Consider the following 9,367-nt stretch of genomic DNA (forward strand, 5'->3'; position numbering starts at 1 on the left):
GTGCTAAAGAAGCTCGTATCAACTCAGGGCGACTCTCTCGATTACCGATTTGTTTGGAAAATATGCGTTCCCCAGGACATGAGAGAGAATATCCTCGTCGAAGAGCACGATGATTCCCTCCACTTGGGAACCGACAAGACCATAGCTAGAATAAAGAAAAAATATTATTGGCCAAATTTAGGAAACGACGTACGGTCACATATTCGTAGATGTTCTGTTTGCAAGGAATGCAAGCCCCCCAATCGTTCCCAAAATCCGTTGGTTGGTGCTCCTAGATTAGCCACTAAACCATTCCAAATAATCGCTATAGATTTTATTCAGTCCTTACCACGGAGCAAAACGCCCATTTGTTCGTGGTGATGGATCTTTTTTCCAAATTTTGCCTATTATTTCCCGTGCGCAAGATAACAGCCCCTCAAATTTGTGAAATACTGGAATACAGTTGGTTCCGGAGATATTCCACCCCAGAAATCCTGATTTCAGACAATGCGTCCTCATTTTTGTCTTCCAATTTTAAAGAACTGCTACAAAAGTTCCGGGTGCAACACTGGACGAATCCGCGGCATCACAGCCAAAGTAACCCAGTGGAGCGGCTCAATCGCACCATAAATGCCTGCATAAGAACATATGCACGAACTAACCAACAACTTTGGGACACTCGAGTTCCGGAAATTGAGTACGTCCTCAACAACAGTCCTCATGGTGCTACTGGTTACAGTCCATATCGAATACTATTCGGTCATGAGATTGTTAGCCGTGGAGACGAACATCAAGTCGATCGTGATGTAGAGGAATTTTCGGATGAAGAAAGACTTGAAAAGAAGCTTCAAATTGACCAGTCTATTTACAAACTCGTTTACAAAAACCTAAAAAAACAATTCAATAAAAATTCACATGATTACAATTTGCGTCATAAAACTTTCTCACCTGTGTACATGGTAGGGCAAAAGGTGTACAAGCGAAACTTTCGCCAGTCATCTGCCCCCCATCACTATAATGCCAAGCTGGGACCTTGCTACCTCCCATGCACCGTCATAGCTCGGGTTGGTACGTCCGCCTACGAGCTGGCAGACGAAAACGGCAAATCCATCGGTGTTTTCTCCGCCGCCGACCTAAAGCCAGGGGAAATCTGAAAAAAAAAAAACAAACCAAAAATGAATTACTTACTGTTTTTGCGATCTATATCGTACAAAACATCCTTATGTTTAGCTGCGGCCGAAGCAAACATCGTTAAATTACATCTGTACTGACGAAACAATGTATAAGTCATTGCAATCGAAAGCTCAGAATAGTTAAATGTATCAATAAATAATAAACATAAATACCTGTCTCATCTTCGATACGAATGGCTGCTTTCACTGCATTTTTCTGCGAGCAGGCTGTAAAAAAAAAAAAAAAATAATGGTACCATAACTTCACGATTTCTGGCAGCTCCTGCTGACTGTGCGCACAGTTTTTGAAACCTGCACTGAATGAACCTATTCTCACATCGTAATGAACCAATTTAAAGTACTTACCTGTTACAAATGTATTTAAATTCCCATCCTCTTGTTTTGTTCTGTTTTTAATTTGCCATCGATTCCACTTACTGTTGCTTCGCACTGCTTCCATTAGGGTCTCGCCGACATTTCTCACCAACACGAACGCACGGTTCGTGGTTGCAAACAATCCCATTTGATTTTGCCGTGACAACTGCTCGTGGTTGCAAACAAACTGAGTAAAAGTGTGAGTGCAATGTGCGTGTGCGTACACGCTCGCAGAAAGCCTAATAACAAGTTATTATTCCGTTTTTTTTGTTGTTTTGATTCTACGTTTGACATTTCTTGTGCTTTTGTATTGGTGAAAGACACCGTAACGCTTTCTTGACATAATCGTCGAAGAGTAACGCGTCGGCAGTGATGCCAAATAATATGCAACATAATTTGTTTTGGAAAATCAAAATAATTTATATGTTGATTTACGGTTTTATTTATGTTAAACCTCCTGCCTAGTCAAAATGAATGAATAGCATTCATTTTGAACTGGGATGACGGGGTATTTGTAACCGTTGGTTCCAATTTGTAGCTTGTTAGCTCCTCCACAAGCATCCCCATATCTCGACCCCCACACCAGTAAGCACCTAACGCCTAGTCCGTTCCAAATCAATGTAGTAGGACAGCCTTACTGGTGGCGATCCCAGCTGTTCGAAGCAAAAAGATTTTATGTACTTCCCGTAATTTCTTTATCACCAGTTCTATGAGCTCCCTCCACACTTTTCCCTCCGTGGGTGAGATAGAGCTCATACCTGTTACCCACGGAGTTGACCTAATTGTCACCACCGCTATGAAGTTGCTGCCAACTTTTGAGAAGTGCGAAGCTGTCAAACTTCGGCTCTTCTCAAAATACTCAAGAACCAGCGAAAGAGGGTGTAAAGGCTAAAAGATTGGTCCTGGTCGTTCTCTTCCGTATCGACTGCCACCGACGGCAGAAGTGCGCGCCGATCAGATTTCATTTGTTTAAAATTTATAAATATATTACCAGAAGTGCATTTCTAGCGAAATTGGGAACAATTTAACAGCCAGTGGATAGTAAGGCTTGCGTAAAATACGAAAGTAGAAACATAGTTAGTTCATTGTTTTTCTTTGTATAAATTGTATAGTTGAAGTGAACACAAAAGAAAAAAATATCAACCCGCACCGATAGCCGGTGAATAAACACAAGAAAAGGTAATTGTCTATGCTATTGTTAAAATAGAAAATGGTGAAGTATAGGGCATGGTGAGAGAGTGACTATGTGGTACTAATCCTGTGGGACAGGTCCGTGTCTGTTTCCGGGCCTTTTCTTTATTTTCGGTGGCCTCGGGTGCAATTCCCGGAGGACTCCTTTTCGCCCCCAGCGACAACGACGACCAGTGACGACCAACCTTGTAGAAACCTCGTACAAAGCTCGACGGACGGTCTGAAGCTAAAATTCGCTGGCGGAAAGCGTAGGACGTTGCGAATCCAGGACCTGGTAACCACGCGGACTGGCACGACGCCATTTCTTTTCCGGGGTTCGGAGCGACGTGGGTGGTGCACGAATAAAGGAAATCCCGCCGCACGGTAGTGGCCCCATTCCGCCTTCGTCCAGCGACCGTAGCCCCATCGATCGGTACGTGAGTGGCCTCCCCAACGTTCAACCAGGCAGAGCTCCTAGATACGACACGCCGCCGCACGGTAGTGGCCCAATTCCGCCTTCGTCCAGCGACCGTAGCCCCATCGATCGGTCCGTGAGTGGCCTCCCCAACGTTCAACCAGGCAGAGCTCCTAGATACGACACGCCGCCGCACGGTAGTGGCCCCATTCCGCCTTCGTCCAGCGACCGTCGTACCCTCGATCGGTTCGTGAGTGGCAGCCGCAACCCAGATTCCGTCGGAGGGCCCTCCAGCAGCATGCTAGCCAACGTGAAACATCAAACCATACGCAAGTACCCTTGTCCCTCTCACCATAGAAAGGCTTAATGGCCAAATAAACCAATAATGTTAAGATAGTTATTGCGTATAGCCATTTCATTTAAGAACGCACTCCTGGATATATATTGTAATTTTCTTTCGATTCGTGCCCAAAACGGGTATTCAAGCCTCGGTCTGTGGTAGTCCGCCCTGGAAAACGACCATTTCTGAATTTTCTTCCTCTTTCGTCCGTGAACTCGGTTGGCTTTCTCCTCCGTGACGTGACGCGACAATAGATGCTCCTACCAAGGTAAGTGCTAGGTGGTGCAGTAAATATAACGGTGCTAATTAAATTACGACCCAGTGCGTGACAACTTCCTTCCTCATTTCCCTTCTGAGCAGCCGAGAGGCTACAATCTAAACAATAAATTAACAAAAACAACAATAGGACACAATGTTGACATGGTATTAAACTCAAATGTATGTTTGTTATACATTAAACAGTTCAGAAACATTGAAAAATTGGTGGCAATATAGTTGCCACTGCCCGCGAAGCGGTAAAACATTGGTGGCAATATAGTTGCCACTGCCCGGCAAGCGGGAAAACAGGCAACAACAAAAATATAAAAAGATTTTTAAAAATTTGGTTTTACGTAGAATTAGTCAAATCAAGGTACGTTACATTTTTTGGTGAAGAGTCCTAGTCAGAAAACGCATTTTAAGTGAAAAAAAAATTTTCGCGTTTTTTCTCCCAAGGGGGGACATAAAATACAATTGGGAAAAAAATACAATTTCGTCAAAAATCCAAAAACCAAATATACAGAAAGGCAAAGCTTTTTTCACGCTAATCACGTAGTAATCTAACACAGAAGATTCAAAATAATTGATACCAACGGGAAAAAATATATCTTTGTCGTTTTGCCTTTCTCGTACAACAAAGTTGTACCTGAAAGGCTTTCATTTCACTCCCAAAACGTACTTTTTATAGAGCGCTTGTAGACCCATAGTATTATATACCATTCGATTCAGCTCGACAAACTGAGCAAATGTCTGTCTGTCCGTGTGTGTGTGTGTGCGTATGTGTGTGCACATTGAAACATTAGACAATTTTTCTAGTACTAAACCTGAATCGATTTTGCTACAACAAGTTGCATTCGATGGGGAATGTTTTCTTCTTGTTCGCTATTGAATTTCATAATGATGGCACGGCTCAAAAAATAGTAAATATTCAAAGAGTTATGAGACATCATTATTTCGTAACAAATAAGCTATCGATTTTCTACACTCTTAGATAGGATAATCTAAAAGTCGGTAAAAAATACCGATAATCGAACTAAAGTGCACATACCTAAATTGTCGGTAATCATCGATTACCTAAAGTTAGGTAATGGTGGTAAACAAGAACTGTCGGTAAAAAATACCGATTTTCGGTCGTTACATTTTACCAAAAAATAGGTTTTTGATGTTTGTTTTGGTAGCGCAAAAACGTTAAAAATTACCTACAAATAGGTTGTTATTTAGTGTTTTGATTTAAGAAAAACAAAAAATTCAAATCATCATGTTTTTATTTACAAAGATGAATATGGGAGCTTCCCAAGTAACCAAAAGTTCCTTTAAAAGTACGTTTTTCACTTAATCAGCTTCACTGAGCTGCTTAAGCGAAAAACGTACTCTTAAAGGAACTTTTGGTTACTTGGGTTGGAATGCATGATGAATAAATTACCGCTTTTGAATAATCTTTCGATGCATGTGAATACCTAGCGTCCTGGCTAGCGGTCCCTAATCTTATTAATAGATATATTGTCGGTCTACAAGTATTTTCTTATTACGGGAGGACCATTACAGGACCATCTTTGGTGGTGTTCAAGAAAACGGTGTGTGGCGACGTAGAATTCCAGACAGAAACAGTACAAGTGGCGAGCATGATGGGGCGCAACCGCGGCTGGAGGGATGTCGCTGCGAAGCGAGTTTTGTTGATTCATTTCTATCTGTACTGAAGTAAAGTTTACTTAGTCAACTAAATAAATAATTGGAAAACTTGCACTGCTAAGCAGACCTTATTAAGGGTGACATGTTTAAGTCCTGGTTCATACTGGAAGTATTCCGGTTGGAAATTTTCATTACTTCCCAGAGTATTGATTTGCGCCCCTAAAGTTCTGGGAGGAATTGGACAGCAAGAAATCCTTTTTTCCAGAATCCTGCAAAAAAAAAACAAAAGTTTATATATTTTGTTATTAAAGTTCATATTTGCGATAATCTGCTCTTATTGATCGATCCGAGGATCGACCACTTACCATCGGTTTTCAGAAGAATTCTGCGACAGTAACAGGAAGTTCCGGAACAGGCACAGCAGTTTTCCGATTAAAAATGTTCATTACATACTTCTCAGAGTTCTGATTTGCCGCTCTAATGTTCCGGGAGGAAAGGGACACCAAGAAATCCTTTTTCCGGAATTGTGCAAAAAAAAGTTTATAATATTTTATTTTTAAAGTTCAAATTTGCGAGGAAATCTGCTCTTATTAATCGACCACTTACCATAAGTTTTCCGAAGAATCCTGCGGCAGGATCAGGAGGTTCCGGAACGCCAGAACAAGTACAGCAGAAATATTGTCTGTTTCCTTGGTAACAAAACGCGCCGACCATTTTTTAGGCACTATCAAAATCGTCGCCAACATCTTTATTCTAAAATTATGTTAGTTTTATTAGAAAATAATGTCAATCTGCATTAAAAACAGGGCTCAATTTTGGGAAATAATGTGATTATTGAGTATATAAAATTTTGTTCACAGTTGATTTGACAGATCTTATGGCCATTTCTGCTGGCGACGATTTTGGCGTCAATTTGTTTTGCGACGATTTCAAATCGTCGCGGCCGATAAGGTGGGAAATTGATAATATTATGTTTACAAAGTCAACAAAAATCTAATTTAAGGTAAAAAATAACGTCCTCGTCTTAAAAGTAAGTAAAAATTAACGAGAATTATCGCTAATTTTTACCGATATTTCTAGTAAACATCCAGTACCTAATTTTAGGTAAAATAAAAACCTAATTTTAGGTAATCTTATCTAAGCGTGTAGGTTATGTTCTCCCAGCCCAGCAAACAAAATGTGAGTCGTGAGGCATTCGTTAGGCACTAGTGAGTGACTGAGAAAAAAAACAAACGTTTGATTGAAGCGTTTGAACCTTGTTGTTATTTTTCCACCGATAGACTTATGCAGGGGTTCATCGAATTCACTCACTCGATGGATTTTGACATTTGAGCGGGTCGTTTTCTCGAACAACAGTTCATTTTGCGTTCATTATGCGACCCGCTCAAACGTCATAATTTCTTGGGGGAGTTCATTTTGCGTTAGTCTATGCGCCAGACGTTAGTATTCGCGAGAAAAAAAAACATGTCGTCGGTGAAATTGTTACTTCTGGCTAAAAATAAGTTTTGTTTTAGGAAATAGTGATCGAATTGTCGTGAATTGTGTCGGAAAAGTGTTTTAATAAGCTTATCAATAAATTATATATCGAACTTCGTACTTGTCGGTGGCGAAAATAGTCGAAAAGTCTTGTTCGTGATCGCGACTCGTAACAAAAGACGTGCGGTTCCGTTCCGGTCGGAAGGAAGTTTTTTCAGCCTTCTTCAACTTGCGCTTCAACTCCAGTGAACCAGCGACCCAGCACCACATCGAATTTAGTTTATTATGTGCAGAACAGTGTGTGTATGTGGCGCGGTTTATTCGAAGACTGCTGCTGGCGGCTCTGAGTGCTGGAATCGTTGAGACGTGATAACCAGTGTGCCAAAGACGGAATGGACGGTGAGACGGTAGTGCTCCAGTAACCAGAAGAAAAATAAGCACCAATCGTGGTGGAAATTTTCCAGCATAGTTAGCGGTAGTATACGTGGTACCCCAGTGACCGTTTTCAATTTTCTAGAAGTTTTTCGGGTGCCAGGCTGAGCAGTCGTTATTGGGAATTGATTGGGATCGAAACTCCCAAAACCCACCCTCCATGTTTATAGCTGCAGTTCAGTTTAAAACGGCTAGTCGATGAGGGTAATTCGTAAATTGGAATGAGTGAAATTCGGTTACAATCAGTGAAATTCGTGGAAAATAAATTAGAAAAAAATATGAGATATGTGTATATAACATAAAGTGAAATTCAGATCGTTGTGAACCCAGTGAATGCAAAATAATCAGGTCGAATGCAAAAGAAAAAAATCATGGTGAAAATTTCTGTCCGTTTGGGAAAGGCGGTATCCAAAGCCGTTGTAATAGCGCATGCTTACTTTAATGATAGCGTCAGGCCACAAAGAATACCGGTACTAAGTCCGGATTGATCGTATTGCGCATCATAATTAATCTGACAAATATACATGTGTGAAATGCAAAAAGGCGCCGCTGTGCTTATCAGAAGGATAAGTTCCTACAGTGGAGTATGGAATCACCGCCGAGGATACCCTGATCGCGACCCTTTGTTGCCACCGCCGGCAAGTTTTGCAGCTATCGCCGAACGGTAAGTAAAAGTTTCCCGTTTGGGACGTTTACGGTTTGTTAATATAGCGTGCCGCTGCCGTAGATGAGGACATCCAGAAGAAATGAACGAATGAATTAATATAAATTAATTTTCGTTTCCATTTTACGTACAAAATATCAGAAGTCAGTGATGAAAGCGCTTGATGTGTTTCGCAGGGCCACGACTATATCATAATCAATTTTTCAGTACAATATTTTTTGGAAAACAGATCTATTAGAGCACCTCCACGGGAGTCCTCATCGCTATTCTTATAATAGCGCTCCTTCTCGAGTGCTATTTTAGGATAGCGCCCCATCTTCCCACCGGTGGTTTCTATTTTAGGTATAGCGACTTTATAAACATATTGAGTTCTCACCGGGCGTTGCTAAAAATAGTTATCTTCTTCTGCAATGGCTCTACATTCCAACTGGAACTGGGCTAGCTGCTCAACTAAGTATTTTATTAGCATTTCCTTAGTTATTAATTGAAAGTTTTTCTATGTCCGCTTTTTCATGAGTATGTATTTTGTGTAACAAGCACAATTAATACACTATGCCCAGGAAGCCCACTGGAAAAAATACTTAACCGAATCGGGAATACAACTCACCATCTCCGGAAGGCCAACTGGGATTAATCCTATGCTTTTGCTCGCACTGAAGACCCGCCATAGTACTTAAATATATTACATCAAGCTTTTTTAATGTTTTTCAAGTTATTCCATCTGGATCTCCTGTTTTTGTCTTTTTATTATCGAGACTTTTAACCCTAGGCTGGCTCGTCTCGTTCCTGGAAATTTAACTCGAAACAATTTTCAAAAGAATCCGGCGAATTCTCTTGCAAAGTTTTTTGAAACCACAAAAAAGATTATAGGACAATTCCAATAAAAAAATATAAATGATTCTGGAAGTAACCCTAAAACTATTCTGGGGGAACTGCTAAAGATTATTAAAAGAACTCAATGATTGCTGGGGGAACTCAAAGCAAATCATATAGGGAAACTGCTCCTGGATTTCATCTCATGGCTCCGATATTCACCCAAAAACAAAGCTATGGAAAGGTATTAGATTTATTTCTCATATTTGTGATTTTTTCGGCAATTTTTCGCATGTTTACAAAAAGCAGCCCAGAAATTGGTGCCGTTTTTCTTTGTTTTGCGATGAGATGAATATATGTTCAGTGATCTTCATGATCGGAACAGTTCCCGTATGATGAACGACAGAAAAGAGAAACTTGCAGTAGATTTTCTGGAGGAACTCCTTGAAGAACATACTGAACAATTATTAAAATCTGAGGGATTCCTGGAAGACGCCGGTGTGTATCGCTCCTCATTATCTCCTGATCTGTTGCTGTAATTACTTCTATTTTCCCTGATATTTAATTACACACGCCGAAATTGTTCTGAAAAAGAAAAACAATTTTTATCAATACTAAAGTGACGTTTCACAGAATAGCAACCC

At 40.6% G+C, this 9,367-nt stretch overlaps 1 long non-coding RNA gene across 1 annotated transcript; it reads right to left on the reverse strand.

Annotated features, from left to right (window-relative positions):
- Positions 1 to 825: 825 nt before the first annotated feature.
- On the reverse strand, positions 826 to 1,124 carry LOC134203773 (uncharacterized). The gene is made up of 2 exons (XR_009977698.1): positions 928 to 1,124; positions 826 to 866 (listed from the first exon to the last, which is right to left on the reverse strand). It is a non-coding gene; the product is annotated as an uncharacterized LOC134203773 (long non-coding RNA).
- Between the last annotated feature and the right edge of the window lie 8,243 nt (positions 1,125 to 9,367).

The sequence above is a fragment of the Armigeres subalbatus genome, unplaced genomic scaffold (genome assembly GCF_024139115.2).
Source record: "Armigeres subalbatus isolate Guangzhou_Male unplaced genomic scaffold, GZ_Asu_2 Contig223, whole genome shotgun sequence".
Classification (NCBI taxonomy): Eukaryota; Metazoa; Arthropoda; class Insecta; order Diptera; family Culicidae; genus Armigeres; species Armigeres subalbatus.